The 21524-nt window shown below is 46.8% G+C and overlaps 1 protein-coding gene across 9 annotated transcripts in view; it reads left to right on the plus strand.

Annotated features, from left to right (window-relative positions):
• The window catches only part of ANKS1B (ankyrin repeat and sterile alpha motif domain containing 1B), a 908578-nt gene that overhangs the window by 364046 nt on the left and 523008 nt on the right, over positions 1-21524 (plus strand). The window lies entirely within an intron of this gene.

Genomic DNA, 21524 nt, shown 5'->3' on the forward strand with positions numbered 1-21524 from the left:
TTCGAAATGGCCATTTGCATGGCCATTTCGAAGTTTGGGGCACGTGTAGACACGGCCATAATGTGGACACACTACAGTCACTGATGGATTCTCTATCCAAAGCCTGCAAGTTGTTTTCCCTTGACATAAGCATGAAGAAAACTGTTGTATTCACTCAAGGTATACCTCAGTGACCCAATGTCATTCTGGATAACAGCCCATAAGTGGTTCAACAATTCTGTTACCTTGAATCTACTGTCACCACAAACCTATCCATGGACGAAGAACTGAACATCAGAATGGGGAAGGCAGCTATGATTCTGGCAGACTTACGAAATGAGCATGGAACAATCCTAAGCTGACAGTGAAAACAAAGACACTAATCTACCAGGCATGTATATTGAGTATCCTTGCTATATGGTTCTGAGGCATGGATCCAGGAGAAAAAATTGAACAGCTTCCATTTTCGCTGCCTCCACAGAATATGAATATCAACAGGCAAGGACTGGCAAGATAAAGTTTAAAATGCAAATATCCTGTCCAGATTTAGCATACCCAGCCTTCTAGTGATCCTCAATAGCAGAAGACTACAATGGCTTGGTCATGTGAGAAGAATGGGTGATGTACATCTTCCCAAAGAACAACAAGAAGTCCTATGGCACCTTATAGACTAACAGATATTTTGGAGCATAAGCTTTCATGGGCAAAGACCTGCTCTGTCAGATGCATGAGTGGATGGCGAAGCTGGTCTTTGCCCACAAAAGCTTATGCTCCAAAATATCTGTTAGTCTATAAGGTGCCCCAGGACTTCTTTTGGTTCTCAAAGATACAGACTAACACAGCTACCTCTCTGATACTTGTCTTCCCATTCTCTTCCGTGAACTGTCAGGTGGGTTGAGAACAAGAGGAAGACCAAAGCTAAGATTCAAGGATAAATGCAAAAATGCCATGAAAAAGTCCAACGTCAGTCCAGAATCCTGGGAATCTACATGATCAGATCAAAATACCTGGTGACGATTGTTATGGCAGTATATAGTATACGTGCAAGCCATGCAAAAGAACTTTGTCTTAGGAGGAAAAACTCTCAGACTCCAGAATTCGGAAACAGACTGACGTGGTTATTGCAATCAACTCTGCAAATCCAATATTGGACAGAAAAGCCACAAGAGAAGCTGCAGACTCAAAGAAAGACCATAGATCCTCACTACCGCTGCTAACCACCGTCTCTTGAGATGAAAAGGGGCCATAGCATAAACATAGCATCATTGCCATTTCATGGATGCAAAAAAAAAAAAAAGTGGTAAAATGGTAAGTCTGTGGGTGGGGACAAATCCCAGGGAAATGTGGCCAGTATATGGGCAGGATCATGTCCCACACCTGGGGAAGAGAGAGGAGAAAATTTCCGGCTACTGGGGAACCATACAGAGGGGCTAAAGTTTGAGAAAGTGATGTGGGACTTGAAGAGATTCAGGGGTGAGATTGGGCACCACTTCCCCCTTTGGCTGGGTTTTGTTTCTGGCATGTTCCACACGTCCAGAGATTGATCTATGTGCAGGCTGGGAAGCCATGACATCATAGTAGCTTGGACACTTGCAGTGCAGGCATTCATCCGTATAACCAAATAATATCTGACTACAGCAAAACAAGAACAAAAAATGCAAGAAACTGGCATATAACAGCATCATTGACCAGCAGCTGGCAAGGCCACAAAAAATAAACAGAAATGTCCCGGCCACTCCAGTCCTAAACCATCTAAGCATAGTATATGTTGAACCTCTCTCATCTGGCACTTGGTGTCTGGCAACATCCATAATCCAGCATGATTTTAGTTAGCCAGATGACCACAGACCAGAGATGTAGCCAAGTTTTCTGTGGTCCTATTATGTTTGTTTGCAGCCACTGGTCCTGGCTCTTGGTGTTCTGTGCTGTTATTTAGCTGTAATTAACCCTTAAATGTCTTGTAAGAACCCAATAAGTAGTGGAAGTGTTGGTAATGCTGTTAGACAATATTGACCTCCCATGTTCTGGCAAATTCTCTCATTCAGCACAGGTCAAGTCCAGAGGGTGCTTCATGGCTATATATTACTATTCCCATACTAGGGCTATGTCTACACTAGCACAGTACATTGAAGTAGCCTATTTCGAAGTAAGAACATCGAAATAGGCTACTTCAACACGTATCATCTACGCGTCCTCCGGGGCTGGTGCCGTTGATGTTCAACGTCGAAGTAGCAATGGGGAACGTCGAAAGGAGCCACCCTAGAAGGAAATGTGGAGCATCTACACACACAAGCACTCTCTGTCAAAATAAGGGGCCAGCAAAGCCTGCAGACGGGGTCACAGGCTGGACTAGCCCTTCCGGGGCAAGAGCAAGCTGCTCCCTTAAGGGGCCCCTCCCAGACACACTCGGCTTGCACAGCATGAGGTTTACAGAGCCAACACCAGTTGCAGACCCTGTGCACACAGCAGTGGCCCCCAGCTGCTGCAGCAGCAGCAGCAGCCAGAAGCCCTGGGCTAAGGGCTGTTGCACGTGGCGACCACAGAGCCCTGCAGGGGCTGGGCAGAGTGTCTCTCAACCCCTCAGCTGATGGTTGCCACGGAGGACCCCGCTATTTCGAAGTAGCGGGTTGCGGATTGTCTACACACGCCCTACTTCGATGTTGAAAGTCGAAGTAGGGCACTATTCCCAGCTCTGGATAGGAATAGCAATTTTGACATCTTGTCACCTAACGTCGATTTCAACATCAAAATAGCACACGGCGTGCGTAGACAAGACGCGTGCTATTTCAACGTTGTGTCAGCTGCTTTGAAATAGCTGGCTAGTGTAGACACACCCTAGATGTTGTAATGGTTTAACTCTTTCAGAAAAAGGCATTTCCTTAACTGTAATAGTCATCCTGGTGGAAATATTGCATGTAGATCAGGTCAAGCCTAGGGCAACAACTACACTATGAGATAAATTCAATTTGATTAAATTTGATTTTGTAACACTGGGTTTTATAAATTCGAATTTGAGTATCCTCACTTCTCTACAAACCCCCTGGAAGGTTGAGATAACGCAGCCACAATAAATCGCCAAATATCAACTGTTGCAGCAGTGCATTGTGGGAACCTATCCCACAGTTCCATCTGCCTTGTAGCATTCTGGGTTTTTTTGCTGTTGCAGTATTGGAAAAAAATGTCCCACAAGTGGTTGTGAGTATGTGATGTCCTCTTCCCACACTGCTTTGCCCTTCTCATGGAAAGCAAATGGCCATTTTTGCAGAAAGGAAAACAGGAAAAGTAGTGAATCCCAGATGAACGAAAATCAAATAGGTTGGCTTCAGAAGGTGACTGAACCATGTAAATTGGTAGTTCAGCTGTTTTTCCCCCATTAAAAGAACACTTTCACATTAGTCCTTTTAGCTATGACTTTTGCCTGATCAGCTAACTACGCACCAGCAATACCAACATGGGATCACCCAGGTGACTGTGCCATCTCAACTGGTCCCTCAGCTGCTCCCCCCCCTCCCCTTGAAACCTCCTTGCCTGGGCAGAATGGTATGACTTATATGTAATCAGCCTACTAGTGTGACAAGCAGGGGACAGTCATACCACCCTGGGAACTCCCAGTGACTGTGCCATCTCAACTGGTCCCTTAGCTGCTTTTTGCCCCCTTGAAACCTCAGATTGCCAGAAACATCATCTCTGAAAATATTACGGGAACAGATTACAACATGTGATATCTGCCCCCCTGCCCATGTATGATGTGGGATGCGGGATGTAGTTGAAGGGCCAGTTGATAGGGTCCCTTCAGGGGCTTTCTCTAGCCAGGGGGCAGCCATGAATAGCAATGACTGCTGGGGCCAGCCCCCATCCCCCCAACATACAATAAGCGGTAGGGGGTGTAGTTGAAGAGCCAGTTGACGGGGTCCCTTCAGGGGCTTTCTGCCAGCCCCCCACCGTGTGCTGTCCCACAAAAAACATAGCAAAGACCAAGCTCCCCAGCTTGTGAGGCCTATGAGAGGCCATCCAGTCTCCCTGCCTTCCCCCCGGCGACAGCTAGCCGCTGCACTCTTTGCCATGGGAGGGGAAACTTCCCCCTGGCAACAGCCAGTCGCCAAACTCTTTGCTGCAGGGGGAGACTTTCCCCCAGCGATAGCCAGGTGCTGAAAATCTTTCCTGCCTTTAAGCCTTCACTGTAGGCAACTTAGGATATGATGTCTGGCAGAATGGTCTGCACTGCACCATAGGCATGTGCTTTTACTGGGGCTAGCCATGTAATGTGGTTGGGCGGGGGATAGGCCCTGACAACATGGCACCCGAGGGGAGGTGGGGGCTACCCCTGTACAAATGGTTCTTGTAGTTTCTTGGCCTCTCATACAAGCATGACTCCCACTGCCTAGCCACCATGTGGTGCGGTGTGGAAGGGGCTGGCACTAGTACTGAGAAAAAATTTCGGCCTCTCCTGCTATGTCCTGTGCAGGGAAGAAGGCACCACCCAGTGTTGAGGCTATTTTTTCATGGCTAGATGCTGTCACTGTGCTGATAATAAACAAATTAATTCAAAATGGGCCCAGGTGCCCACTTCAATTTCCCAGACTTCCTGGTGCCAAATTCAAATGTGTGGACTTCCCTTACCTACTTCCTGTGTACCTGGAGAGCATTGGAGATGCAAACGGCCAGAAGAGACAACTGTGGGGCATTGTGGGATATATGTGGGACTCCTCTAGAGGACAGTAAAACCAGCTTACGTAGAAGGTGTTTCCACACGACCATTAATCCAAATGCTTACATTCGAGTTTCCCATTAATCCCATTGGGTTGTCACGGTAAGAATATCGGCTGTAGTAACCCCTAAATTCGAAATAATGGTATTTGATATTTGAACAGTCATGATTTAAAATGGATCTAAATTGCTTAGATTTGAATTTATGATGTAGTGTAGACAGAGCCTAAGCTAAATTGATATGCTACTCATAGACTCATTTAGAAGTGTTGAAGAAAACTGTTGCACCAGTTTAATTACGTTCTTATTTAAATGAACTGAAATTGTTTCTAGTTTTGCATGGAAACAAATTGTTTCTAGTTTTGCATGGAGACAAACTCTTCTAGTGTACAGCAAGAAAGATAATTGAATAAAGTGAATTGTGGTTTGAGGGGAAAGCTGTTTTTTTTTCCTGTTTATGTTAATCAGTTTTCCATTTTCTTGGAGCTCTCATCTTTGGGCTCAGTTTTTACTTAGGCAAAAATGCTGTTAATTGTAATGGAATTTTTGCCTGAGTGGAGCGCCGAGTATCAGCCCCTTTTGAAGAATGGCTCAGACCTGTAAAGGTATTTAGTTGTTGCTCATCTCACCACTGCAAAGCTTTACTCACTTAAGAGCTTAAGTCTCTTTTACAAAAGTCACTTACGAGACTTGATATCATTGAAGGTCAATTACTTAGGCTTCTAAGTGCCTAGATCCTTTTTGAAATGGAGAATTAAGTTCTTAACTCAGTTGGGCATTTCCACACAGAGTGGACCAATAACTAAAAATCTTTACAAGTGTGGGCCTATGTTATTATTTCATCTTTTTTACAAATGGCAGCAGTGCCTAATTTTTTAAAAGTAATTTAAACCACTGCTACTGTTTTCTATTTATTATTTAGCACTCTTGGCCAATTTTGATTTTTGTTTGTAATTAATGATAGCGATTTCCAGGTATTTTTGGAAAGAATATCTGCACTATGTGAATTTTGGATACATAAATACAAGTATTCTCAAAGGCAATATGAATCTGAGTTATGTTTATCCAGCCTGTGAAAAGAAAGATACCAGGTGACACGTCCACTGAAACCGAACCAAAGTTTTTCAAATTTGAGTATTGAATAAGTGCAAAAAGCTGTGTGAATGATTTGTAGATTAAGAAATATTTCCCGAAAGCATTTGATAAATAAATCTGGCAAAATTATAAGATTCATGTGGACAACCAGAATAGAGAAAGGATAAACTTGTTGCATAAATTATTCACTCAACTGTTAGTTATTAACCCTGTCAATAGTATGGAAGTAAGTTTATGACAAACCTAATTTCCATGAGATATACTGGTGAAATTTCTAACTTTACAGAAGCTTGAAAGGTAGACAACATGCTGACTAAAGCTCTGAAAACTACGCTGATAAAGTTCTGTAAGGTCTGAAATATTCTGCTTAGGCCAAATACTAACTTGTGATTCTGAGGCTTATGAAACCTAAGCCATATTTGGAATTTATTGGAAATTAGAGCAAGAGCAATCAGCTTATCCAAGAGTATCTTGTAACTCTCATGAGCCTTGCTGATAAAACATATGTCTCATTAAGTTAACAGGTAACATCTATTATGTCTTTTTTAGTTGTGATGAGAAAAATATACTTCTATTGGATAAATCTAAGATGTTGGAGGAGCAATAGCAGGTTACAGGATATAATCTGTGATAAAATTACCTATTTTTTGTAAATTGTTTTGAAAATAGCTCAGCAAAGTAAATGCTAAAGATTACAGAGATGCAATAGCTTTTTATAGCTAAGGTTGTTGTTAGGCTTCTGTTATAAACTTGATTTGGCCATCTTCTACTTCCATTCTGTGACTCTGACAGAATTAATTTGATTTGCCTTAAATTTCTCATGTATGATCTTCTGACAAAGGAGAAATTTTGGCAAGTTTGGACAGCAAGTTGTGACAATCTGAAAAAAAATCTGATGAATTTAATTTTTGTAAAAAACATTTTGTCTTTTCTTTAATATTATATCTTTGCCCTGGCAAAGCTAAGTAAGGCCAGAAGTTTGTGTGTGCTCCTGCAGTCTATGGGGACAGGTACACTCTTTTGTCCAGACACACTTCCTAGGTTAGTGAGTGGATGTCGTACCTGTGTTGGGGGAATCTCTTCCCTGTGGAGATCCACCATAGGAAAAAAAACAAAGCAGAAATGTGGCACTTTAAAGACTAACAAAATGATTTATTCGGTGGTGAGCTTTCATTTCCAATACAGACTGACATTTATAAGTACAGAGAACCAAAAAAAAAAAAATTGCAATAAACACTGACAAATCAGAGTATAGAAGACGGGTGAGAGGTGGAGGGATGTTAATTGTCCTGTCTGAGATAATTATGAGCATCAAAGGAAGAGAAGCAGTCCTTGTAATGCATGAGGTAGTTGATGTGTCTGTTCATACCACAAGTTAATGTGTCAAATGTGAATATGTACTCCAACTCACAAATCTATCACTCTGTTGTTAAATTCTCTGTGTTCCAGGACACAAATTCTCAGGTCTTTAACAAAATGGCCCACTCCGTTGAAGTGTTCACTGAGCAACTTATATGTATTGAGTTTCTTGATGTCTGCTCTGTGTGCATTTATTCTTTGTCGAAGGTTTCGCCCAGTCTGTCCAATGTACATAGTGTCAGGACATTGTTGGCACATAATAGAATATATAACGTTACGGGAAGTGCACGAGAGTGTGCCTTAGATCTTGTAACTAACGTGATTAGGTCCACTGATGGTATCCCCAGAATAAGTAGGTGGACACAGTGGGCAGCGTGGTTTGTTGCAAGGAAAAGTTCCAGGATTAATTTTACTGTGATGTAGCCTGTGATTGCTGGTGAGACTCCTTCTCAGGTTAGGAGGTTGTCTGTAGGAAAGGATGGGCCTGTCACCTAGAGCCTTCTGGAGTGTAGCATCCTGATCCAGAATAGGTTGTAGATTTTACCATGTGTAAGGCCCCTTTGCTTCAGGAAGCGTATGGGAAGCAGCCTTAATAGATTATTATCAGACAAAAGAATTAGGTCCTATATATTTAAAAAAAATAAAAAGCTTTATGCTTTTAGTATAATTTTCCAACACTGGAAATTATGCCTTTGAGTAGTCTGCAAATTTTCATGGTGAGATCATTTGTAATTTGGACGCTTTTGAAATCCCTGAGCTTTGCGCAGACTTCATATAGTTTGTGGCCTTTGTGGGAGACTGTAAGCTCCACTATTTGAATCACTTGATGTGAAGAATTTGTAAAAGTCTCCGGGGTTCACATCTAGACTTTTAAGTGTTTTAATTTTCTTGGTTTCATTTTGAACTTTACAAAATCTATTAGTACAGCCTACAGCATTCTTTAAATTGGGAGCTTAATTTACTTGATTGAAGGACATAAAAGATTCTGAAGACCCAGGCTACCTCTACACTACAGCAATCTTTTAAAAGAAGTTCTTCTGGAAGATGCCTTCTGAGAAAAACTTCTTTTGTAAGAGTGGGTCCACACACAAAAGAGTGGATCCAAAAATCGATCTGCTCTTTTGATAGTGTGTCCACGCAGCCCCTGCTTTTTCAAAAGAATGGTCTGAGGATTGAAAAATCCGGTACCATGAGGACTACCCTTTCGAAGAAAGGGCCCCTGGGATGCCTGCACACCTGTTTTTCAGAAGGAATCTTTCGGAAAAAGGTGCTCTTCCTCATCTGGGAGACTAACAGAACTGCCAAAAAAAGTGATTTGTTCGATTTCATATAGAAAGAGTGCATTTTGTGTGTAGATGCTCTGTGGGTTCTTTTGGAAAAGGCCTGTGTTTTTTTAAAGAACTTGTTAGGGTAGACGCAGCCCTAGAGTTTAAGACGTTGTGCTGCCATTCAGCCAAGCAGAAGATACATTTGATGAGCGTATAGGAGTGTTAGGTAGTGCATGATGTTTAATTTACATTTACTAACCTGCTAGAGAATTTTCTACATTACATGGACTATTTTTTTCTCGGAATAGCTAAAAAAAAAAAGAATTCAAGACTTAAGGAAATTCACAGGAAAAAATGTTAAAACAGAATTCAGATTGTAAACATAAATCATTTACCTGTGAGCTAACGTGACTTAGTGTGACTTGACTATTTCAACCTTAGTTACCAGACTTAGAAACACTTGGATGAAATTTAAAAACAACTTATTTTAGAAGTGTCAAGCTTCCAAATGTTTGGCTTCTTTTATAATTACAATGTTTTAGAAGGAGTGTTATTAAGTAGCTGGTACTTGCATGGGTTTTAGAACATTTTTTATAGCAGGGGACCTAAAGCTATTAAATTAAACTGTAAACCCTGTATATGGTGGAAACCACTTCATGCCAAGATGTGCTGTAGCATCTCCAGTATGAATAATCCCTGCCCCTATATGTAACTGCCAGCACAGAATGAAGACTGTACCTATATAATGTTGTCTGAAAACAACATTGAACAGAAGACTAGATATAGGTGAATACTTCATACTTTACTTGTAAGATTGCTGAAATTTGGTAATTAACATAAGCAATCTCTGGAGGCTGTTGTCAACAATGCTAAAGCACTTATGGTGGCTCACTCTGATGATATATTTCAGGTTGCATTCTGAAATGGACTGCAAAGAAAGCACCCTCATCAGTCATCCACTAAAGTTCTGACCGCGCTTACAGAACAACAAAGTTTGTATATGCACTTTTCAAAATATTATTTTCTAGGCTACATCTACACTAGCACACTACATTGAACTAGCGCATTTTGAAGTAGCAACATCGAAATACGATATGTCGACACATAGCGTCTACACATCCTCCAGGCCCGGCACCGCCCACATTGAACATTGAAGTAGCACTACGCTATGCTGAAAGGGGCCACCCCAGATGTGGAAAGGGAGCATCCACACATATAAGCATCCCCCTTCGAAATAAGGGGCCAAGAAAGCCCGCAGATGGGCTCACAGGGCAGACTAGCCCTTCTGGGGCAACAGCATGCCGCTCCCTTAAAGGGCCCCTTCCAGACACACTCAGCCTGCACTGCACAAGCCCTGCATTGGTGACACAAGCCTCGCAGACCTCAAGCCCACAGACATGGATGTCCAGCAGCAGCTGGAAGCCCTCCAATCCACCTCCTGCGGGGCAGGCACCCTGCTAGACGCTGCATGGGCAGCTGCCCAGCAGCTCCTGGCAGGGAAGCCCTCCCCGGGGCCACAGGGGATGCCCCAGATCATTGGGCCCTCCTGCTCCACCCCTGCCGGGTGCCCCGCTGTCTCTGGAGCTACCTCTCCAGCACCGACTGGTGGGAGCACCTGGTCATGGGGGAATGCGATGATGACCAGTGGCTGCGGAACTTCCGCATGAGCCGGCAGACCTTCATGGAGCTCTGCCAGTGGCTCATCCCTGCCCTGAGGCACCAGGACGCATGGATGTGGCGCGCCCTCACCATCGAGAAGAGGGTTGCAATAGCTGTCTGAAAGCTGGCCACTCCAGACAGCTAGACAGCTTCTGCTCCGTGGACCATCAGTTTGGTTTTGGCAAGGCCACAGTCAGGGCTGTCATGATGGAGGTAAGGAGGCCTGGGCCTGCACCCACTGGGGTTGGGGGGGGTCAGGGAGGGGAGTCTGGGGACAGGGGCCTGAGTGGGGGAGGGAGGGGAGGGAGGGGCCTGAGGAGGGGAGTCTGGGGAGGAGAGAGCACTGGGGAGGAGGGTCAGGGTGGGGGGCCTGGGGAGTGGGGCCTGGGGGGAAGGGGGGCCGGGGGCAGGGGTAGGGCACACTCTGCATACCTTCACTAGCACTGATGTCCCTTCCCCACAGGTGGTGCGTGCGCTCAATGCCCTGCTGCTGCACAGGGTCATCTGAGTTGGGGACCTGGACATGGCTGTCACGGGATTCGATGCCATGGGGTCCTCTAACTGCTTCGGGGCCCTCGATGGAACACACACCCGCATGTGCACCCCGGACCAGAGTGGTGGGTGCTATATCAACAGGAGGGGCTATCACACCATGGTCCTGCAGGCCATGGTGGACAGCCGTGGCCGTTTCCAGGATGCGTATGTGGGCTGTCCCGGCTGTACTCATGATGCACATGTGTTCCACAATTTGGGACTATGCCGCTGGCTGGAGGCAGGGACCTAGATCCCCTAAAGGGAGATCCCTCTGGGGGACACCACCGTACCCCTCTGCCTCCTGGTGGATGTGACCTACCCCCTCCAGCCCTGACTTATGCACCCCTACATGGGCCACCTCAATGGCAGCGAGGAGCGCTATAACGCCTGACTGAACCACATCTGCCAAGTGGTCGAATGGGCCTTCAGACACCTGTAGGGCTGGTGGCGCTGCCTCCTGGCTCCCCTGGATGTGGGCCTCCCAAACATTCCTCAGGTTGTGGGTGCCTTCTGCACGTTCCACAACCTGGCGGAAAGCAAGGGGGAGGCCTTCGTGCAGGAATGGGCACTGGAGTCCAGAACAAGCTACCCCCAGCCGGCTGCTGCCGCTAGCCACCAGGCCCACTGGGACGGGGTCCAGGTCTGGGAGGCCCTGTGGGAGCACTTTCACCAGAGGCCTAGTGAGCACCACCCAGGCCATCCCTGGTGGGTCTCCTGCACACCGTCCCTACCACCCGCACACTATCCCCACTGAAAGCACATGGAACACAGGAGCTTTTGAAAAATAAAACTGCTTCCTTGCTAAATAACCAAAAAACTCGCCTCTGTGCATAAAACTAAAAACAAACAGAATCATAAATATGTACATGGAGAGTGATGACTATATACGGGGGGGACTACTGTATACACAGGGGCACAACTATATACACAGGGAAGATGTGACCAGGCCAGCCATCAGCCCATCACTCCAGAGTCGGGGTGGATGGGCACGACCCCCACTGTGTCCGGATGGTTGGACCCCCCCTCAGCCAGGGTCCTCAGCGAGGCCAGCTGGGGGCCGGAAGGATAGGGAGTTACAGCCGGAGTGGGTCCTCAGCCCAGTCGTCGGCCCCAGTAGACTCCTGCCCTGCGGAGCTGGCAGTCAGGGCAGCAGGTAGGACGTCAGGTGGGGCAACAGGCGGGGCAGCAGGCAGGACATCAAGCGGGGTGGCAGGTGGGATGTCAGGCAGGGTGGCAGGTGGGATGTCAGATGGGGCGGCAGGGAGCAGCATGGAGGGCAACGGGCGGGGGGGGCGCAGCCAGGCCACCAGCTCCTCAAAGGTGGCGGCCATCCGGTTGAAGCTGGCCATAAAGTCCTGCCGGCCTCCCGGTGCCAGGCGGCCTCTTGCTCCTCGAAGTGGAAACTCCGCTCCGTGATGTCTGCCTGGTGCCAGAGGGCAGCGGCCACCTCGGGGTTGTGGGTGGTGCTCCTCTGACCCTGGCAGGGGTGGGCCCATCCTGGTGCCAGCGGTGCCTCCGGGCGATGATGGTCTGGGGATCTCAGGGGGGCTGTCCAGGACCATGGACGGTGCCATGCTGTCCTGGCCCTCGGATGGTGCAGCTGCAGAAAAAAGGGAGAGGGAGGCCATGAGTACCGAGCCCTGCCCCATGGCTCACACTCCCCAACCTCCCATAGGCATCTGGTCACCATCCCTCATCCCCCATCAGTGTGCGCAGTGGCCCTGTGTGTGGCCCCTTCCTGTGGTCCGCCCCCTCCCACCTCCCACCAGGGGCAGGGCATGGCGCTGTCTGTGGGTGAGGGTGCTGACAGGCACTGGTGGCCGTGGCACCATCCGTGGGCCATGGTCTGCTTGGGCCCTGGTGGGCTGGGGTCTGCTGGGAATATGGGGGGCCCCCAGTCACATGTGATGCCCCCACCCCATGCCTTGGGGTGTGTGCCCTGTGGGGTACGTACCCGACAGTTCACTGCCATGGCTGGGGGAGGCCCATTGGGCAGATGCCTGGCTGGAGCTGTGGGAGGGGATGTCCAGCACCAGCTCCCCCTCCTTGCTGGACCACTCCGTGGTCGGCGTGGATGGACCTGGCTCTGACCCTGGAGGTGCAGGGCTGGGCTCTGGACCCAACTCCAGCTCCAAGGCCTGCTGGGGCTCCTTGGCCATAGTGTCAAGGATGGCTGGGCGGGTAGGAGGTGTCCTGGGTTCCCAGGATGCCTCTGAGCTCCCGGAAATAGAGGCAAGTGGCGGGGGCAGCCCCAGACCAGCTGTCCGAGTCCTGCCCCTGAGTGTAACCCTGCTGCAACTCCTTGACCTTACTCCTTACATAATCAGGAGTGCAGGCAGGGTGACCCTGGGCGGTCAGGCCCTCAGCCAGCCGGGCGAATGCTTCTGTGTTCCGCCGCTTGCTCCCCATTACGTGGAGCACCTCCTCCTCACCCCAGAGCCCCAACAGGTCATGGAGCTCAGAGTTGGTCCAGGAGGGGCCCCGCTTCCTGCCCTGCTGGCTGCAAGACTGGGAGCCCTGGGATGGCCTGGGAGGGGAGCCCTGGGGGAGCTCGGGGGGCTGGCTTTCTGCCATGGTCTCTTTCTGGGCCATGCAGGGGCTCCTTGTGGTATGGCTCCTGCCTGCACGGTCTCAGCTTCCTGCTACAGGGTTTCCTTGCGGCTTTAAGAACTGCTGGGCACAGAGATCATAGAGCCCCACAGGAGCTGGATGGCATGTCTCTGCCTAACAGCTGATTGCTGCCATGGCGGACCCCGCTATTTCGAAGTAACAAGATGCGGAACGTCTACATGCATCCTACATCGATGTTGGACATCAACGCAGGGTGCTATTCCCGTCTTCTTATAGGAATAGCGATTTCGACGTCTCGCCATGTAACTTTGATTTCAACTTCGAAGCAGCATGAGCCATGTGTAGATGCGGCGCGCGCTATTTCGAAGTTGGGCTTGCTGCTTCGACGTTGCGTTCTAGTGTAGATGCACCTTATATGTTTTCAGTGTTCCACTACTGCTCCCACTGTAGTATGGGAGCTTTGCTACTAACATAATAATAACATAAATATGAGCACAGTCAGCCCCCATTAAGATCCTAGATTGTTCTCTTTGCGGGAGGGTTTGCAAAGCAAAATCAACAGATTACATTTTTACATTGCATTATATTTTAATGGGTTACAAACATAATCATGCATTTTGGCTTATGTAACCACATTCTGTCATTTGCCTTCTAAAAACCTGACAACTAGACTAGAATACCAAGACAAAGAAAATGTGAGGCTATGAAATGTGAGTCAGAGACCCTGCAAACATTTCATGTAAACAAAGGAAATATGCAAAATCTGTGCTAAACACTCTTAATTATGAGGTTAGACCCCCACCCCCAAAATAAGATAAATAACTGTAACACCGTTTTGGAAAATTCCTTTAGCCATCTGCAGCTTGCAGAGGTAGAGTATCGGATGATTATTCAGAAATAATGTAAATGACCAATCATCCAATCATCTCTCATTGCTATTTAATGTGAGAGGTCTTGTCAAACCATTGTCTGGCTCTGGTGGGGTTATGCAAATTTGAAAAAAAAATGCAGGGTTTATTTTTACAGGGAGTGATGAAAAGAAATAAAAAGTTAATCATCAGATCCAAACTCTCACAGATGATACAGAAACAACTAACCAGACTCCCTGCTGCCACTGGGATGCATTTCACCAGCAATTACTTCCAAACACTATCTCAAAATAGCTTCCAGATCCAGTACCCAGCCACTTATAGCTACAAGTGCTTTCAACAGAACAATTTCAGCTATATATTTACTATCAAACGTGGAACAATGCTAATTCAGGTTTGCATGTATAAGAAATAAAATAAATTCAAGAGAACAAATACATAGAGTTTAACCCAACTGTTCTTCCCACATATCAAGTTCAGCTGCTCACTGATTCCATGCCTGAGTCTTCAGTGCGACATTTTCTTTTGGCATTTTCTCTAGTACCTGTTGTCTTTAGATGCCAAAATATGTAATTTGTCCCATGTAAATCTGATTTTTGTACCCTGGTGGAGGGTAGCTGTCTCTTGATGGGGGGGTGACAGTTCAGTTATGGGTTTCTGCTAAGAAAGGGCAGCTTTTAAGTCTGAAGCCCCACACTGGTGGAATCTGCCTGGAGGACAAAAATCAGGGGAACTTCCACCAATTTGGGAACTGCTCCACCCATTTTTGGGCCTTGCTTGCTGGCTCCAGCATCTTCAGTGGCTTGGGCCACAATGTGCCTCCATTGCAGGATTCTTGCTATTCACTTTGCAAATTACATGCAATTCATTAATGAAGTGATTTCATTTTAGCATCAACTGCACTTTGCCAATGATTTACTAAAGCAGGGTAGTTTTTGTTCTCAATTCCTATAACACTGTACACATAACTGTGCTGAAAATCATTGAGATGAAAGCGTGTGATAAAATTTTCAGCGCTAGTGTGGTTATTTTCTTATTTTTAATTTTTTAAAAAAAATCTTATGACTACCTTTGTTCTGCAACAGGCTGAGTTGAAGAAATATTTAATTTCTAAAGCTAAAATTCAGATGAAACCTAAAATGTGGATAAAACATATAGGGCAGATTTACCAATACACTCAGTTATTTACACAATTTCAGTGACAGTATGACACAAAACTAAGGTGACCATATTTCCCAAGGGTAAATACGGGACATTCTGGGGGCAGTGATTGTCCCAGCTGAAATGAGACAGATGGTCACCCTGCATCAGGCAATGGCTGCACCCTTCTTCCCATCCAGACCTCTCACCTCCCACCCGCCCCTGAACTCCCCACCCACTGCTGCACTTTACTCCCATCCAAACACCCACCTCCAGCCCACTCCTGCGCCCTCCCTCCCAACCAGAACCCACACACCCACCCCCCGCCCACTGGGCCTTGGGAGAGAAACAAGCCTGCAGCAGGTTCTTTAGAGCTCAGTGCTGTGGACTCCAGAGGGGCTCTAGCCCTAGCCCCAAACCACACAGGGCTCCAGGACAGGGGAGCTCTGGCCCTGCGGGACATCCGCGGAGGCCTGGGCCGGTGGGGCAAGGGCTTGCGGGCGGGTGGCTCCACCCTCATGCCAGGCAGGGCTCTGGCCCCCAGTCCACAGCAGAAGCTACCCCAGTAGGGCTCCAGCCCCAGCTCCACCCCAGCCCTGTGGTAGGACCCCAGGAGTGGGGGCTGCTGTATAATTACTCAGATAATTTGTGGGCTATTGTTCATACAGTAAGTTTTCTTCCTTCTAATATTGTATATAAAAGGACACACGGGCTGCACGTACACAGCAGCCCTATTTCGAAATGATCTATTCCGAAATAGCACTGAGGTATTTCAAAACACATAGTCTGCCCACATAGCCCCTGTCTAAACTTCAACATACTTTTGAAAGGATGGCTTTTGAAAATACACATCAAAAGACAACTTTTCAAAAAGGAGCGTCCACACAGGCAAATGGGGACTGAAGGTCTGGCCCATTCCTTTGAAAGGCCTCACTGTTCTTTCGAAAGAGAGTGTCCACACGGCCCAGGGTGCCCTTTCGAAAGTACAGGGCCAGGAAATGCCATGGGCTGGGTCGCATGGAAGCCAAACCCTTCCAGGGCCATCACCAGCCACCCCTGTAAAGCCCTCCCTACCCCCGCAGGAGCCTCGGCCTGCACACGCTGAAGGCCAGCTCGCTGTCCTCAGGCAGGCAGAGGGCAAGCAAATGGAGGAGGCACCCCGGGCCAGCTCATGGACCCCCAAGCAGCTCCCCTGACATTGAGGCCATGGCTAGTGCTGGCCATGGTGCTGGCCATAGTTTTGCAGTGGCTTTGGGTGGCCACATTGGTGGCCACCCTCCTGGAGGCTGTCCTCAGGGCATGATGCCCTTGCCTGGTCCCCTGGGCCATCTGCCACTTGTGGGACTTCCCCAGAAGCAGTGACAGGTGGGACCGTCTGGTGATGGAGGAGTGGGGCAATGACTGGTGGCTGCAGAACTTCAGGATGACCAAGGGGACATTCCTGGAACTGTGCCACTGGTTTGCCCCAGCCCTCCAGCACCATGACATCCACATGAACCCAGCACTCCTACTGGAGAAAAGGGTAGCAATCACCCACTGGAAAGTGGCCATCCGAGACAGCAACTAATCCGCTGGGGACCTTGATGATGCCAACCAGGGGTTTGGTGAATTGGGCTGCTGGACAGCACACATATCACTATCTGGGCCCTGGAGCATAGCGGCAGGGCCTATGTGAACTGCAAGGGCTACCACTCCATGGTGCTGTAGTGCTCATCAACACCAAGGGCCAGTCCCTGGACATCTGTCTGGGCTGGGCTGGCCACGCCTGTGATGTCTGGGTGTTCTGGAACTCTGGGCTGGGCCACTGGATGGCCAAAGGGACCTACATCTCTCAGTGGGAGCTCCCCACTGGGGACACCAAGATGCCACTTTGCTTCATGGTGGACACAGCCTACCCTCTGCAGGCTTGGCTCATGAGGCTGTACATAGGTCACACCCAACCAACACAGGAAATTTTTAATGAGTAGTTCAACTGGACCCAGAATACAGTAGAGCAGGCATTTGGATGCCTGTAGGGGTGCTTCCAATGCCTCCTAACCAGGCTGGAGGTGGGCCTCCCCAGTGTCCCAGCATTGGCCGGGGTGTGCTGCACCCTGTACTACCTGGTGGAAGCCAAGCCAGAGCCCTTTGTGCAGGGGCAGGCTGCCAAGGCCAGGTGTGGATAGGAGCAGCCATCCACCGCCCCATGCCACCAGGCCCAGTGGGACAGGGTGCAGATAAGGGAGGCCCTTCACGGGGTGTTCACCTAGGAGCTACACTGACCACCCCCAGCATGCCTCCCCCCACCTCCACACACACACATCCTCTGCCACCACCCCTCACACATGCACAGGGACACAGGTGTAACCATGAATAAACCATTTACTGCACACGTATGAACAATGTGTTTGTGCTCATAACTGTAGAAACTGTTTACAGGGGATTTGGTGGAACTATTTACAGGGGGGTTGGGGGACCTCTGAACTGGGGGAATTGGGGGAACTGTGAAGGAGGGGTTGGTGGAACTGTGAAATGGGGGGTTGGGGGAACTATTTACAGGGGTGTTGTGGCCCAGGGTGGGCAGACAACAATGCCCTAAGAGGGCTGGGGGTAGGGGTGCGGAGCCTTAACCCTTGTTGGGGGTCGAGGGACAGGATCTCTGTCACCTGCATCTGACCCCCCCCCCACATACAGGGGCCCTGTTGGGGCTGGGCTGGCACTGTGAGCACAGGGAGGTAGGGGCATGGCTGGGCCGCAGCCTCCACAGCCTTCCCAAGGTTGGCACAGGGCAAGGGGGCGGGGGAGCCGCCTCTGCATGGCCAGCCCTGGCCAAGAGCATGTGGGCCAGCTGGAGGAGCCTGACTGGGGGCAGACGTGTTGGGACCAAGGCAACGAGATCAGGCTCGAGGGGGAGGGGGAAGGGAGGAGAGTGACAGAGGTGCATGGTGTAGACAACAATTTGTGCATGGTGTCAACAACGGCAAAGTTATTTTGAAATAACTGCTGTTATCCTGAAATAACTGGTCTGTGTGGCCATAATCAAACATCAATATATCCATGTTTTGATTGATATTATAAGGTCTGGTTCCCAACTGCATGATTTCTTTATCTAATAGTGTAGTGCAGTTCCTACATTATTTAACAATATGACTGTTGATGGGGTACTCAGTATTTTTGGAAATCAAGCCCAGCTTGTGTACTTTCCTGTGAACAAAGAAGCTCAACTTTAGTCACCCATTTTGGCTCCCAAGAAACATCCAGCTAAATATAAAACTCTGTTAATAGGGCATTTAGGAAAATACACCACATAAGCCAAGTTTTATTTTATGCCAAAGGTCATTTTGGGTATTTATCTTACACTTGTGTAAATGAAAGGTACAGATGAAGTAACTAACTCTCAACCTTATTTTCTTATGAAAAGATTAGTTAGAGAATTCTTATTATGTTTACTTCGTTAGACACACGTTAGTGTTTACTGAGAACTCCTTTTTACATGAACAGGATACCTGGATGACCTTATTAATTATCTCTCAACAACTATGAACTGAGGAGCAGAGAAGATTAGATGTCGAGTAGAACAGGTCCGCCTTTTCACTCCCTATTCCCTCCCTTGCCACCGTTCTATTACATAATTGCAGAGACATAGCCGTGTTAGTCTGTATCTTCAGCAGTTACTGTGTTGTCCTAATATTCTTAGACGTCTGTACCACTTAGGGCTTGTCTACACTAGCCCCCTCCTTTGAAGAGGGCATGTAAATGAGCCCGATCAGAGAACAGCAGTGAGGTTCTGCGCTGCATATACAGTACCGTATTAGCATAATTCTCACTGTGCTAACTTCGAAGTTGCTAAATTCAATGCTCTGGCAAGCAGTCTAGCTGCAGGCACTTAGGACTACCCGTGCAGCTTCAAAGTTCCCTTACTCCCAGAACAGCACCTCATTGCTATTCGCCGCTCTGGCTCATTTACATGCCCCCTTCAAAGTAGGGGGCTAGTGTAGATGAGCCTTGGGGTTACAGAGGCACTTGACTTAGTCCTGCCTGACATTCGCCTTCAAAAATGGCACTATTCAAACAATGGTCTGAAGAAGTGGGTCTGTCCCACGAAAGCTCATCTAATAAACTATTTTGCTAGTCTTTAAAGTGCTACTTGACTGCTTTTTGTTTTGATATTCAAAAACCAGTGTGATCATCTTATGGGAGAGTTTTTAATGGGATCCCCAGAGTTCTGTTTTTGTTCCTCTTCAATATCTTCATCAATGAGCCTAAGAAAATATAAATAATTGTTGGTGAATTTCGACATAATGACGGAGACAGCTCATTTATACATATAGATCTGGACTGGCTGGGACAAGTGGGTTTATTTAAACAACAGGCTTTTTTATCACAGCAAAGTGGAAATGTAGGTCATAATTAATTGAGTGGAGATGGTGTCCTAGAACGCAATGAGACTGAAAAAGCTTTAGGGATAATGGAAGATAACCAACTACACATGAGCTCCTTTAGTGTAATTCCGTAGTTTAGAAAGCAAATGCAATCTTTTGACACATAAACAGTAGAATATCAAGCAGGACACTTTTATTCCTCCTATATATGGCAATAATGAGACCATTACTGGAATAGTGTGTCCAGGTCTGGTATCCATACTTGAGGAAGGATGAAAAAATTGGAAAAGGAATATGGCTAACTTCTATGTTAGTCTGCATGTATTTACAGTTAGGGCTATCTTAAAAAAATACTACCTTTCAAATCAGGGGTGGGGGTTGGTCCTATTCCCAGCAAGCAGAAAGGTAAAGCAAATTAGAGCATTATAATTATGCAATTATTTCTATTACAGAAGAAGATTAATTCAAGGCTTTTTATTATTAATGAAACTGCATATCATATACTGAAACTAGGAAATCCCTTTGCTATAATTGAATTGGTAATGATTCTCTCTCTGATGAAGAAAAGCCATGTGGTACATCATTAATGGTCATTTGATGGTAGATCATACAGTGAAAATAAAAAGCTGTTCACAATAAGGACATTGGTTATAAGAAAGAGCTACATAACCTTTGGAAATGGCAGAGAGTCTGAAATGTTGAAGTGTTAGGTTCTTTTCAGAGTGCCTGTGTAATTGAAAATACATTGTAGAATTTAGCATGTAAGAATGTAATGTATTCCAATTAACATGAAGGGACCTGATTCTTATCTAGATTCTATGCTCAATATATGCTGCTTTGGTAAAGAAGATTTATAGTGGGAATACTTACATTTTGACTCACTCAGGGCCTCTTTGCAAACTTTGTAAACTAACTTTAATAGAAATGAGGAATCAGAATCAGACCCTGTAGAGAGCACAGGTTTTACATCTAGTACAGTTCTGAAGATTGCTTTTCATTGTGCTGGCCCTAAAAAGTGGATTTTAAGTAGGGGTACTTTACATTTATATTCACTTTATCTTGCTCCGGCAGCCTATAGGGGCCTTAAAGGGGCTTTAATATAATTAAGATTCTGGCTCTATGGCTGAGTCTACAGTTGTCACCAACTTTGAAGGGGGCATGGTAATCAGGGCAATGGGAGATTACTAATGAAGTGCTGCAGTAAATATGCAGCACTTCATTAGGCTAATTGTCCCCCCGGCAACTTTGAAGTATCAAATTTCGAAGTGCCGGCATGCGTGTAGTAAAGGAGTAAAGTCACTTGGAAGTAGCACAGGCGCATCAAAGTGCCCACGGCTACATGCATGCCAGCACTTCAAAGTTTGACACTTTGAAGTTGCCGCAGGGGAGAATTTGCCTAATGAAGTGCTGCATATTCACCACAGCACTTCATTAGTAATCTCCCACCACCCTGATTACCTTGCCCCCTTCGAAGTTGGAGGCAAGTGTAGACACACCCTATATGTTTTAGCAACTAAGAAATGTGTTATTATGTCTCTCAACTACTCCTTTTAACAGTAGTCATACTTTGATTATGTATTTTCCAAGTTGTGTTTATAACACTAACATTCCCTAACCCATAGGAGCGTATAGGCATCAATCCAACGTAGCATTTAATCATGTACTTGATTTTAAGCATGTAAGTGGTTACACTGACTCCTGTGGGATTGCACAAATGCTTTAAATTAAGCACATTTAAGTACTTTACTGAATCGTTGCCTTAATGGTTTTATTACAGCAAGGCTGACCACAAAGCAATATGACCTGCAGTTGATATTTAGCTGTAGATTATTCGGAATGTAAAAGCAGTATTGGGACCCATAATGAGTAATTCAGAAAAATGAATTAAACATTTTTTTTTAATTTTGTGTATTAATATTTAGGTACCATAGGGGGTGATATATACGAGCTTAAATGGAGATAAAACATACTAAAAAAGTAGA

The sequence above is a fragment of the Carettochelys insculpta genome, chromosome 1 (assembly GCF_033958435.1).
Source record: "Carettochelys insculpta isolate YL-2023 chromosome 1, ASM3395843v1, whole genome shotgun sequence".
In the NCBI taxonomy this organism is placed as follows: domain Eukaryota; kingdom Metazoa; phylum Chordata; order Testudines; family Carettochelyidae; genus Carettochelys; species Carettochelys insculpta.